This window comes from Cebus imitator, unplaced genomic scaffold (genome assembly GCF_001604975.1).
Source record: "Cebus imitator isolate Cc_AM_T3 unplaced genomic scaffold, Cebus_imitator-1.0 Scaffold186, whole genome shotgun sequence".
Taxonomy (NCBI): Eukaryota; Metazoa; Chordata; class Mammalia; order Primates; family Cebidae; genus Cebus; species Cebus imitator.
The window spans coordinates 960,431-974,953 of NW_016107501.1; positions in this window are offsets into that span (position 1 = coordinate 960,431).

Below are 14,523 nucleotides of genomic sequence, written 5' to 3' on the forward strand. Positions count from 1 at the left end.
CGCCTAAAATATAAGACTAAAAGTCTTGCCACTACTCAGGAAGAAGTGAGCAGAAAATGAAGTTACCACAAAGGAGAGCTAAGCCCAGGGAAGGAGAAGCTCTGGTGCCTGATGGTACTGCCTACATCTCTTATATTTGGAGTATCTGGACTTGAAGACTTGAAGCAGTAAGCCAGAAACATTCTACCCTTCTCTTTTAGAAATTAAACTAGCTTCAGAAAATAATTTACCAATGTTTTCAGTAACTAAACGGAAAAGAAATATTTTGAATACTGACTACGTAGAGATAACAGTATTAATTAACATTAGAAGGGGAAGAAAAGTGTATTTATACTAATTTCTTTATATATTGATACAAAGGATGGAGTTAAAATTTAAAATAGGTTAATCAAGTAACAGAAGCATATTTGAAGATGATCAAAAATGTAGGAGAAATAATATGGTAGAAGTGGAAGGAGAAGGAAGTAGAAATAGAACAAGTTAATTAATATTATTTTTTAAATAGAGATGGAAAGTAAATATAGCAGATTCATTTATTATAGAACGGAGTGGTTATAGCATTATGGGGGGCTATTTAGAAGTTTATCTGTTGAATTTAACAATGTCTATATTCTTGGGTTCAGAAATTCTATTTATTAAAGTTTATTCTATGAATATAATGGAAGAAGTACATACTGAACTTTAAAAAATGTATCTAATGAAGCACTCATGTAGGTAAAAATGAAAGCAAACTAAATATGACTCCATAGGAAATTTATTAAATAAATTATACTGTGAAGTCATTACAAAGTATGAGATAGTCATAATGGAACTGGTAGGCAATAATATCCAAAATATATATTTCAAGTAACAAAAATCAGGGGAAAAAATGGGACACAGAATATACTACAATTGGTAGGGAAAACAGTTAAATACAGATAATTCTAAATGTGTAAAGCCTCTCTGCAGTGAATAGCAAAAAAATTGTGAGGCTTGGTTGTTCTGTGAAGACAGATTAGATCACTAGAACACAGAGAATGAAGGGAGATTTTACCCATTTTTTCTCTTAATCTTTAAATTCTGTAACATATATATATATATATATATATATATATATATATATTCAAATACAAGTATTACCTATTCCAAAAAGAAATAACTTATTTTACAAAATGAATAAACTAGAAGTAGATTCAAAGTACTCCATGGGTAAGAATGAAAAAGAACAATCAACTGGATGAGGCAGAATCAATAAAAAATGCTGCCGCGGAAGCCAGGAGAATTTTGAGGAAGAAGCCATGATAAACAGTTGCAAAGAGGTCAAGTAAGACTCAAAATGATTTTTTCTTTTTTAACATTTGCCATTGCAAACAATGTGTAATGATACAAAATGGTTTTAGAATAAATTACAGTATAAGAACAAGTAGCAGAAAAGAGGCTGCATTACCAACACTTACACTGTGAATCTATGTCCAAAAGGCAGGAATATAGATATGACCAGATTCTCAGGAGTATGATGAGAATGGAGGATTTTTGAATGCTTGCATTGAGGGGAGTTCAGCTTAGGTCTAAGCCTGCACAGCAATTAAATTTGATATATACAAAAAGAAAAAAAAAAGGAATAATTTGGCCTTGGAACTAAATTGAATACTGTTTATATAATTTTACTGATATAAATAGTGCTGTGAAAAAGGCTTAAAGGAACTCAGAAAATATCTTTTGCTTCATCTTTACATACTGAAATTTAGAAAATCCATAGACTTTCAAATTAAATCTATTATTTTTCCTTTCTATCCTCTGAAATCAGGTTCTGTTTTGTATCTTACTCACTCATTACTAGGTTTTCTACACAAGCATTTATCAAATCCCTGACACTCATATAACTCAGTAACAGCTTGTTAAAAAAAAATGGTCTAGAAAAGAGTTATTTTAGAGCATGGCTAAAAGAGCTGTGCTGCAAATGTGCAAGTGGCTGTGGAGTACAGAAAGGTGAGTAAGCTGTCAGTCCGCTCCGGAGCAAGAGAGGAATCTGCCAGTTATGTAAAGGATGTACATTTTTTTAAATCTAAATTTATTCCTAATGCATTCTTTCAGGGTAACAGTAGTTATTAAATCTCTAGTTACATTTTGTAATTGAGCAAGACTTGAAGTGAATGATCACAAGAATCAGGAATTACAATTCCTTTCATTCTGAAAATGTCATTGCCTCCAGTGTGCTACGAGCTTCACACTTGAACTGTGGGTGAAGAAATTACTGTATGTGTGCCAAACTTTCAGCTTAATATTGTTTTATTAGTTTTTACTATTAATGCATATTCCTGGTTCTTAGCCATTTGCCAAAGTTTAAATTATAGATATAATAAATTTTTCACATAAAATATTCCATGAAAGCTAATTTTTTAAGACATCATGGAAGACACAATGTGGCAGAGGGTGGGAGGCCTGGGGGTTTATGCATATGCAGGAAAATCATTTCTATGCTTTCTGTTCAGAATCTTCTAATTACAAGTATTCTTTTTTTCTTTTTTACTTTCAGTTCTGGGATACATGTGCAGAATGTGCAGATTTGTTACATAGGTACACCTGTGCCATGGTGTTTTGTCACACATATCAATCCATCATTGAGGTTTTTCTGTTTTTTGTTTTTGAGATGGGGTCTCACTCTGTAGCCCAAGCAGAGTGCAGTGGCACCACCTTGGCTCACTGCAACTTCTGCCTCCAGAGCTCAAGTGATTCTCATCCCTCAGCCACTCGAGTAGCTGGGATGAGGTTTTAAGCTGCACATGCATTAGATATTTGTCCTAATGTTCTACCTCTTTTTGCCCTCCATCTCCTGACAGGCCCCAGTGTGTGATGTTCCCCTCCCTGTGTCCATGTGTTCTCACTGTTCAATGCCCACTTATGAGGGAGAATATGTGGTCTTTGGTTTGCTGTTCCTATATTAGTTTGCTGAGAATGATGGCTTCCAATGTCATCCATGTCCCCTCAAAGAACATGAACTCATTCTTTCTACTGGCTATATATTACAAGTATTTTAAAGGGATCAAAATATTTAAAAGACTGGTTTTAAGTTCTTCCTGATCTCTCTTTGTTTGACTAATTCTAAAACACAAGGCATACAAATCAAAATCCATGTCCCATATGTAAGGACAAAAATGCTCTTGCGAAAATATGATAAATTATTTTAAAAAAGAATATATCTTAAACATGTTATTTATTAGCATGGGAACCTCGATCCTTACAGATTTTAGGCGATGCTTTTTATGAAGATTTCGGGCTTACTGAATTGGAATATCTGTGAGCAAAAGCACCTAGCCCATAATCTATGCTCTTGTTTGCTCCTCCATGGTCTAGTCCACAGCTGCATTAACTATTTGATTTCTTCATTTTTCCACCTGCCAGCTCCTGCTATCCTCTCAGCTACTGACTGAAAAGGAAGAGCTGTTGCTATTTTATTCTCTTTCTCAGCCACCTGAACATACTAAAATTCTGTCATACACGCCCCTTCCTTATTGATAAGAATATACAGCAGACTCTGTTAGGGTGGTAGGATCCTTCAGGAGATTTGACGGAAAAAAAAATTTGTATGTCACTGCCTAAATAGAATGACCCCATAGTGTGTATGCTACCGCAGAAAAAATAAATTGGATGGGTTACTTAAAATGGGTAATATCTAAATTTCCCAGTTCCTCCCTCCATTACACAAAAGACGATTTGAAGAAAAGACACTTAATACACATCTCAGACTACAACATGATAGTTTGTTTAAATAGAGACACATTCAGACACTGGTATCTGGATAGCAGACATCACTAAAGAAAACTGAAAAAAATTTAACTTTTAATATTCACACATGTTAAGTACTGTGAATTCCTACAGAAATATTTTTGCAAGTGCATGATGTGTAAGGTGTTTTTATTATTGTTAAGAGCTTACAATTTTTGATGAAATTAAATAAAATCCTACAGTTATTATATTCTAATATGGTACCAAGCAATGAAAAAGGAAAGAAATTAAAAGCAGAAAAGCCAATGTAATTCTAGGCAACCAACTAACACGATACTAAAACATACTTCACCAAAACAAAATGTAATTAAGAAAATTTTCATTTAAAATAAGAAATGGTTTTCCCTCAGATATTTCTGGTTCTTAATAACATTTAATCCATTCAACAAGTACTTTCAAGCCCCTATATGTTACCAAGCAACAAGAGTCAGAGGCTAGAATTGCAACCCCTGCTAATTTTTGCTCTCCATTTGCTTGGTAAATCTTCCTCCATCCATTTATTTTGAGCCTATGTGTGTCTTTGCACATGAGATGAGTCTCTCGAATACAGCACAATGATGGGTCTTGCTTCTTTACCCAATTTGCCAGTCTGGGTCTTTTAATTGGGGCATTTAGCCCATTTACATTTAAGGTTAATATTGTTACATGTGAATTTTTTTCTGCCATTTTGATGCTGGTTGGTTGTTTTACCTGTTAGTTGATGCCATTTCTTCACAGTGTCAAAAAAAAAATCAAGTTTGTAATCCTAGTCTCTGATAAAACAGACTTTAAACCAACAAAGATGAAAAGAGACAAAGAATGGCATTACATAATGGTAAAGGGATCAATGCAACAAGAAGAGCTAACTATCCTAAATATATATGCACCCAAAACATGAGCACCCAGATACACAGAGCAAGTTCTTAATGACCTACAAAGAGACTTAGACTCCCACACAATAATAGTGGGAGACTTTAACAACCCACTGTCAATATTTGACAGATCAATGAGACAGAAAATTAACAAGAATATCCAGGACTTGAACTCAGATCTGAACCAATCAAACCTAATAGACATCTACAGAACTCTCCACCCCAAATCCACAGAATATACATTCTTCTCAGCACCACATCACACTTATTCTATAATTGACCACATAATTGGAAGGAAAACACTCCTCAGCAAATGCAAAAGAATGGAAATCATAATAAAAAGTCACTCAGACTACAGTGCAATTAAATTAAAACTCATAATTAAGAAACACACTCAAAAGCACACAACTACATGGAAACTGAACAACCTGTTCCTGAATGACTACTGGATAAATACTGGAATGAAGGCAGAAATAAAGATGTTCTTCAAAACCAGTGAGAATGAAGACGCAACATACCGGAATCTCTGGGACACATTTAAAGCAGTGTCTAAAGGGAAATTTATAGCAGTAAATGCCCACATGAGAAGCAAGAAAATACCTAAAATTGACTTTTAATATCATGATTAAAAGAACAAAAGGAGCAAGATAAAACAAATTCAAAGCTAGCAGAAAACAAGAAATAACTAAGATCAGAGCAGAACTGAAGGAGACAGACACAAAAAACCCTTCAAAAAATCAACAAATGCAGGAGCTGGTTTTTTGAAAAGATCAACAAAATAGACCACTAGCCAGACTAATAAAAAAAAAAAAGAGAGAAGAATAGATGCAATGAAAAATGATAAAGGGGAGATCACCATTGTTCTCACAGAAATACAAACTACCATTAGAGGTTACTACAAATACCTCTATGTAAATAAACCAGTAAAGCTAGAAGAAATGGATAAATTCCTGGACATTCACACACTCCCAAGACTAAACCAGGAAGAAGTTAAATCCCTGAATAGACCAATAACAAGGTCTATAATTGAGGCAGCAATTAATAGCCTACCAACCAAAAAAGTCCAGGACCAGATGGGTTCACAGCCAAATTCTACTAGACGTACAAAGAAGAGTTGGTATCATTCCTTCTGAAAGTATTCCAAACAATACAAAAAGAGGGAATTCTCCAGAATTCATTTTATGAGACCAACATCATCCTGATACCAAAACCTGGCAGACACACAACTACAAAAGAAAATTTCAGCTCAATATCCATGATGAACACTGATGCAAAAATCATCAATAAAATACTGGCAAACTGAATCCAACAGCACATCAAAAAGCTGATCCATCATGATCAAGTCAGGTTCACAACTGGGGTACAAGGCAGGTTCAACATACGCAAATCTATAAATATAATCGATCACATAAACAGAACCAAAGACAAAAACCACATGATTATCTCAACAGATACAGAGGAGGACCTCAACAAAATTCAAAGGCATTTTATACTGAAAACTCTCAGTAAACTAGGTATCAGTGGAACCGTATCTCAAAATAATAAGAACTATTTATGACAAACCCACAGCCAATATCATACTGAATGGGCAAAAGCTGGAAGCATTCCCTTTGAAAACTGGCACAAGACAAGGATGCCCTCTCTCACCACTCTTATTCAAGGTTGTATTGCAAGTTGTATTGGAAGTTCTGGCCAGGGAAATCAGGCAAGAAAAAGAAATAAAGGGTATTCAATTAGGAAAAGAGGAAGTCAAGTTGTCTGTATTTGCAGATGACATAATTGTATATTTAGAAGACCCCATCGTCTCAGCCCAAAATCTCCTTAAGCTGATAAGCAACTTCAGCAAAGTCTCGGGATACAAAATCAATGTGCAAAATCACAAGCATTCCTATACACAAATAACAGAAAAACAGAGAGCCAAATCATGAGAGAACTCCCCTTCACAACTGCTACAAAGAGAATAAAATGCCTAGGAATACAACTAAAAAGGGATATGAAGGGCCTCTTCAAAAAGAACTACAAACCACTGCTCAAGGAAATAAGAGAGGACAAAAACAGATGGAAAACCTTCCATGCTCCTGGTTAGGAAGCATCAATATTGTGAAAATGGCCAAATCTGGCAATAGACAAGGATGCCCTCTCTCAACACTCTTATTCAATATAGTACTGGAAGTTCTAGCCAGAGCAATCAGGCAAGAAAAAGAAATAAAGGGTATTCAAATAGGAAAGCAGGAAGTCAAATTGTCTCTATTTGCAGACAATATGATTGTATATCTAGAAGACCCCATCATCTCAGCCCAAAATCTCCTGAAACTGATGAGCAACTTCAGCAAAGTCCCAGGATACAAAATCAATGTGCAAAAATCACATACAATCCTATACACCAATAACAGACTTAAAGAGAGTCAAATCAAGAACGAACTGCCATTCACAATTGCCACAAAGAGAATAAAATCCCTAGAAATACAACTAACAAGTAACATAAAGGACCTCTTCAAGGAGAACTACAAACCACTGCTCAACGAAATAAGAGAGAAACAAACAGATGGAGAAACAGTCCATGTTCATGGTTAGGAAGACTCAATATCATGAAAATGGCCATAGTGCCCAAAGTAATTTACAGATTCAATGCTATCCCCATCAAGCTACCAATGACCTTCTTCACAAAACTGGAAAAAAACACCTTAAACTTCATATGGAACCAAAAGAGAGCCCACATAGCCAAATCAATTTTAAGCAAAAAGAACAAAGTGGGAGGCATCACACTACCAGACTTCAAACTATACTACAAGGCTACAGTAATCAAAACAGCATGGTACTGGTACCAAAACAGAGATATAGACCAATGGAACAGAACAGAGGTCTCGGAGGCAACACAACATAGCTACAACCATCTGATCTTTGACAAACCAGACAAAAACAAGCAATGGGGAAAGAATTCCCTGTTTAATAAATGGTGTTGGGAAAGCTGGCTAGCCAAGTGCAGAAAGCAGAAACTGGACCCCTTCCTGACACCTTACAAAAAAATTAACTTCAGATGGATTAAAGACTTCAACATAAGACCTAACACCATAAAATCCCTAGAAGAAAATCTAGGCAAAACCATTCAGGACATAGGCATAGGCAAGGACTTCATGACCAAAACACCAAAAGCATTGACAACAAAAGCCAAAATAGACATATGGGACCTAATCAAACTCCACAGCTTCTGCACAGAAAAAGAAACAGTCATTAGAGCGAATCGGCAACCAACAGAATGGGAAAAAATGTTTGCAGTTTACCCATCTGACAAAGGGCTGATATCCAGAATTTACAAAGAACTAAAATAGATTTACAGGAAAAAAACAAGCCATTCAAAAGTGGGCAAAGGATATGAACAGATACTTTACAAAAGAAGACATACATGAGACCAACAAACATATGAAAAAACGCTCATCATCACTGGTCATCAGAGAAATGCAAATCAAAACTACATTGAGATACCATCTCACGCCAGTTATAATGGCGATCATTAAAAAATCTAGAGATGGCCGGGCACGGTGGCTCAAGCCTGTAATCTCAGCACTTTGGGAGGCTGAGGCGGGTGGATCACAAGGTCAAGAGATTGAGACCATCCTGGTCAACATGGTGAAACCCCGTCTCTACTAAAAAAAATACAAAACATTAGCTGGGCATGGTGGCGCGTGCCTATAATCCCAGCTACTCAGGAGGTTGAGACAGAAGAATTGCCTGAACCCAGGAGGCGGAGGTTGTGGTGAGCCGAGATTGCGCCATTGCACTCCAGCCTGGGTAACAAGAGCGAAACTCCGTCTCAAAAAAAAAAAAAAAAAAAAAAAAATCTAGAGACAACAGATGCTGGAGAGGACGTAGAGAAATAGGAACACTTTTACACTGTTGGTGGGAGTGAAAATTAGTTCAACCATTGTGGAAGACAGTGTGGCGATTCCCCAAGGACCTAGAAATAGAAATTCCATTTGACCCAGCAATCCCATTACTGGGTATATATCCAAAGGATTATAAAGCATTCTACTATAAGGACACGTGCACACGAATGTTCATTGCAGAACTGTTTATAATAGCAAAGACCTGGAAACAACCCAAATGCCCATCGATGATAGACTGGACGAGGAAAATGTGGCACATATACCATGGAATATTATGCAGCCATCAAAAACGATGAGTTTGTGTCCTTTGTAGGGACATGGATGAACCTGGAAACCATCATTCTCAGCAAACTGACAGAAGAACAGAAGATCAAATACTGCATGTCCTCACTCATAGGCAGGTATTGAACAATGAGAACACATGGACACAGGGAGGGGAGCACTACACACTGGGGTCAGTTGGGGGGAAATAGGAGAGGGACTGTGGGGGGTGGGTAATTGGGGAAAGATAACAAGGGGAGAGATGCCAGAAGTAGGTGATGGGGAGGAAGGCAGCAAATCACACTGCATCGTGTGTACCTATGCAACAATCTTGCATATTCTTCACATGTACCCCAAAACCTAAAATGCAATAAAATGGAGAAAAAAGAAAATTGTGAGACATTGTTTTAGAAAGTCATCTATTAAAATAAAGATATGAGATTTTACTAGCAAGTAGAGAAAATCTATAACGTGAATAAAGATTACAAAATATATGTTAAAAAAAAAAAAAAAAAAAAACCGAAAATGGCCATACTTCCCAACGTAAGTCATAGATTCAATGCTATCCCCATCAAGCTACCATTACCTTTCTTCACAGAATTGGGAAAAAAAAATAAAGAAACAAAACTTAAACTTCATATGGAACCAAAACAGAGCCCACCTAGCCAAGACAATCCTAAGAAAAAAATGGAAATAAAACAAAGCTGGAGGCATCATGCTAGCTGACTTCAAACTATACTAAAAGGCTACAGTAATCAAAACAGCATGGTACTGGTACCAAAACAGAGATATAGACCAATGGAACAGAAAGAAGGCATCAGAAATAATGCCACACATCTACAACCATCTGATCTATTAAAAAGCAGACAAAAACAAGCAATGGGGAATGGATTCCCTATTTAATAAATGGTGTTGGGAAAACTGGCTATCCGTATGTAGAAAGCTGAAACTGGATCCCTTCCTTATACCTTATACAAAAATTAACTCCAGATGGATTAAATGTTTAAACTTAAGTAAGACCTAACACCATAAAAACCCTAGAAGAGAACCTAGGTAATAGCATCCAGGCCACTGCAAAAAAAGCCAAAATACACAAATAGGATCTAACTAAACTTAAGAGCATCTGCACAGAAAAAGAAATTATCATTAGAGTGAACTGGCAACCAATCGAATTGGAGAAAATTTTTGCAATCTACCCATCTGACAAAGGGCTAATATCCAAATTCTACAAAGAACTTAAACAAATTTACAAGAAAACAAACAACCCCATAAAAAAGTAGGCAAAGGTTATGAACAGACACTTCTCAAAAGAAGACATTTATGCAGCCAACCAACAAATGAAAAATGATGGTAGGGTATCACTGGTCATTAGAGAAATGCCAATCAAAACCACATTGAGAAATCATCTCAAGACAGAATGGCAATCATTAAAAAATCCGGAGATAACAGATGCTGGAGAGGATGTGGAGAAAAAGGAACATTTTTACACTGTTGGTGGGATTGTAAATTAGTTCAACCATTATGGAAGACAGTGTGGTGATTCCTGAAGGTTCTAGAACTAGAAATACCATTTGACCCAGCAATCCCATTACTGGTTATAAACCCAAAGGATTATAAATCATTCTATTATAAAGACACATGCACGTGTATGTTTATTGTGGCACTATTCACCATAGCAAAGACGTGGAACCAACCCAAATGCCCATCAATTATATGCTGGATAAGGAAAATGTGACACATATACACCATGGAATACTATGCAGCCATAAAAGAGGATGAGTCCATGTCCTTGCAGGAACATGGATAAAGCTGGAAACCATCATTCCCAGCAAACTGACACATGAACAAAAAATTGAACACTGCATGTTCTCACTCATAAGTGAGTGTTGAACAATGAGAACACAAGGACACAGGGAGGGGAACATCACACGCTAGGGCCTGTCGGGGCTTGAGGGGATAGGGGAAGGATAGCAGCGGGTGGGAGTATTGAAGAGGATTAGCATTAGGAGATATACCTCATGTGGATGATAAGGTGATGGATGCAGCAACCCACCATGGCACATGTATACCTATGTAACAAACCTGCACATTATGCACATGTATCCCACAACTTAAAGTATAATAAATTAAAAAAAAAACACCTTATTAAAATAAATCTCCTTTATTCAAAAAAAAAAAAAAAAAGAAACACATATTTCTAATGAGAAAAATATGCACGCAAGTCCTGGATAGCCAGTTTGAATTAAATTTTTTAAATGGCCTGTTCTTTGGTTCAGCATATATTCTAACTAAAAGAGTTATTTACCTTTATGATCTCAATTTGCCATACTTTATTCTGAATGTTTTTCTTCACTTGTGATGCGGAGGGTTATTAGGAGTTTCACTTTCCCCAAAGGTGGCTTCTTTTATTTATGAAAGAGTATTCAAAAAATAAAAAGGTTTGATGCCAAATTTTATCCTGATGTTTCCCATCTTAGTCATCTGCTTACAAAGCTTGGTCAGAGATAAAGGTACCCTACTACCCTGAATAGTGGAAATGCATTCTTATCTAAGTTAAACCTTGGTTTACACAATACTAGATCCATTTTCAGTCATATTTCACTCCAGCAATTAAATTTGTTATGAAAATTTATCTAAAAGTTGGAAATATACAAAAAGATAATTGGGAGTATTTTAAATATAGTGTTGGGAGTGGCCCGTTTTTGTGGAGATTATCTCATTTTCTAGTATTTTTTTTTACTGCAAATTTACAATTTATTAGGATAGTTTATAATTCTTTAACATTAGACATTAATATATAGAAAACTGATAGAAATGCATGCAATTCTTGTCTAAGCACATCACAAATAATCTTTGTCTATGAACATTGCAAATGATTCTTTAAGAATAATGCAAATGATTTCCGGTCAGGAAGAGAAGTAAACCAAAGATTACCATTTCTTGTCTACATTAACCACTCATCAGTTATACATCTGTTGGCAAATTTATTTTTTCATTTTTATGCTGAGCAGAGTATAAAAATTTGAATTCCTCAAACTCTTTTTTGAACCAAGTTTAGCATCTTATTCTTTCATTAGTGTTAAATTAAAACATTGACATGTTAATTTTATATTGTTATGAGTGTAACGTTTTTAACTTTTTGAAAATTATATTTTAGTACTCCAGCAAAAGTCTTCAACTAGTAAAATAGCCCTCCAGTGATGAGAGCAGAAACAAAAGGCAGATCACAGGAACACACTATAAGCTGGCGGGCGATACTCAAATTATCATAGAAAGCACAAAGAAAATTATAGAATTAAACAAAGAGGGGAGACAGAGTTCAGCTGTAAGTTATACATGGTAAGAATTTTGTAGCCTTAAAAGTAATAGTAACATCTCCAGGAGATGATTCTTGATAAGTATCTGAAAGTCTCAGTTGAGTTTGGACAAGTGAATAAGCAGAAAGGGAGATACAAACTTATATTAGGGAGAGAAGTATGTATGAAATGTACATAGAGAAGTATGAAATGTACTGACGTTTCAGTTCACTTCAATAAATATCAATTGAATACTCAATATATTTCAAATATGGAGGTCTGTCCAGGAAATTCCAAATTCTATAATGTAAGATCTCTAATTTCAAGAAATTCAAAATGGACTAAATCAATAGAAGTATAATTTCAATATGATTAATGTAGCTAGAGTTCCCACTGAATCTAAACTGAATTTTAGAGCTATCAAAACATGTGAGTTTGACAGAAATTAGCATTTATTTGTAAAGCTATGAGAGAACAAAGTTTTTAAGAGGGAATTCTAATTCACTAGCACCTAAAGCCAGAAATAGAAACAATGGTGAGTAGTTTGTGGTGTCTTTCCTACAAATTGGACCCATAAGTGTAGTAAAACCATTTCTGTGAGAATCAAGGCATTATTTTAAAAAGTGAGTTTTCCAAAGTATAATGATCAAATTAAAAAAAAAGAAAACCCTAATCAAATACCAGAGTGAACACATACCAAAATTTTATTTAACTTGTTAATGAGGGAAAAAAAAACAATCAGAAAACTAGTTCAGAGATGACGGTAGAAACTGATATATACATCCTCAATAAAAAGAGAAAAAAATGTCAGATTAAACAATAAACAATTGAGTGACTGTTTTCAGATTCATGTTGTCTTACTTTTTAGTTTTAATTTTATTTTCTTAACAGAAATACTAAGGGAATCTAGTATCTTAGGGCAACACAGGAGTCTTGGAGCTCTATGGCAACAAGAGGGTGAAGCAGAAAGGTGGCTTATCATCTAACTTCAAGTGATTCTTCAAACATAGGCATAAAAAAGTATAACACCAAAGAGAAACATGAAAGGACGATTTGTAAGTAAATATGAAACATTTTCAGGAAATAGCATATTAAGAATATAAGAGCACAAGCTTTAGTTTATAAAGAACTAGGTTCAAATCCCAATGTCTCATTTACTAGAATTTTTATAAATTTAAACTGTTGCATAAATTTTCTTTGCTTCTTTCTTATTTCTAAATAGGATAATTACACTGCCTATGAAAAACAATAAATTTGAAAACGTACATGACATGTCATGTACGTCAGTCAATAAATGCTAGTCATTATTTTTAATAACATCAAAAAAATTCAAAATCTCAAGATTTTGAAGGATGAAGGAGAATCTACAGTGAATGGGTGAACCTAAGAAGATATCAAATTGTGACCAGTAATATTGTGATCTTGTTTGCAGGTAAAGGCTGTTAGATCCTGGGGATTTCTGTGTTGTACTAATGCTAAAATGGACACTGGATCCTAAGTCATCCCTGAATAAGGGCATTTAGCAAAGAGTAATTAGGGTCCAAATACAAACATGCAGCTCTCTGATGTACTCCAGATTAGGCAAGAATAGTGTGAGACATATTGGAACAGATCCAGAAAAAAAAAATCTAAGATGTAAAATTGAGCAAGACCAGAGTGAGCCATTCAAGTTGACTAAGGATATCACTTCTCTCCCTAACATAAGTTTGTATCTATTTTTTTCTAAATGTTATTTAACATTTTTTACTGTAATTTTGGTAGGTTCTCTGCATAGAAAGAACATGTCATAATGAAATGGGAAAAGTTCCGTTATCACCCTTGCAGGATATGCAATGGGGGAGTGGCTCACTTCTTCAGTACCCCACCGCTCAAACCTCTAGGGAGCATACAGATGGGCAGGCTGTGGGGATCTCAGCCCACGACAGTGGCTAGGGATGAATGTTTACAGCTCCTGAAACCACAGTGGGCGTGTGTTACAGGGTTCTCTTTTAGTTTAGCTGTCTATGGGCGGCTTGTGTTAATCAGCTCTATTAGACCCTTTACCTTGTCACAAGGACAGAGAGCTCTGTCCCCCAGGTTCGTGCCTTAGTGTACTGGAAGAAGTGGATCACACGTGGGCTTGGAAAATGAGTGCAATGTTTTATTGAGTGGAAATGGCTCTCAGCAGATGAGGGAGCCAGAAGCGAGATGATTCTCTCCCCAATATGGCCACTAGGCGGCCTGGGCTCTCCTCCAACTGGCCCAGCCAAACTCCACCTCATCCTGCTGGTCTGTGGCCTGCTGACATGTGGGTACCTGTGGGTGCATTCCTCTCCATGACTAGCCGCCTGGGCGTTCTTCCGCTGTTATGCTCCTCTCAATGTCCAGCCACCTGTGTGTTTGCCTGCTAGGGTCTGAGTTTTTACAGGCAGAGGATGGAGGTGTGGCAGGCCAGGGTGGTCTTGGGTAATGCAACATTTGAGCAGG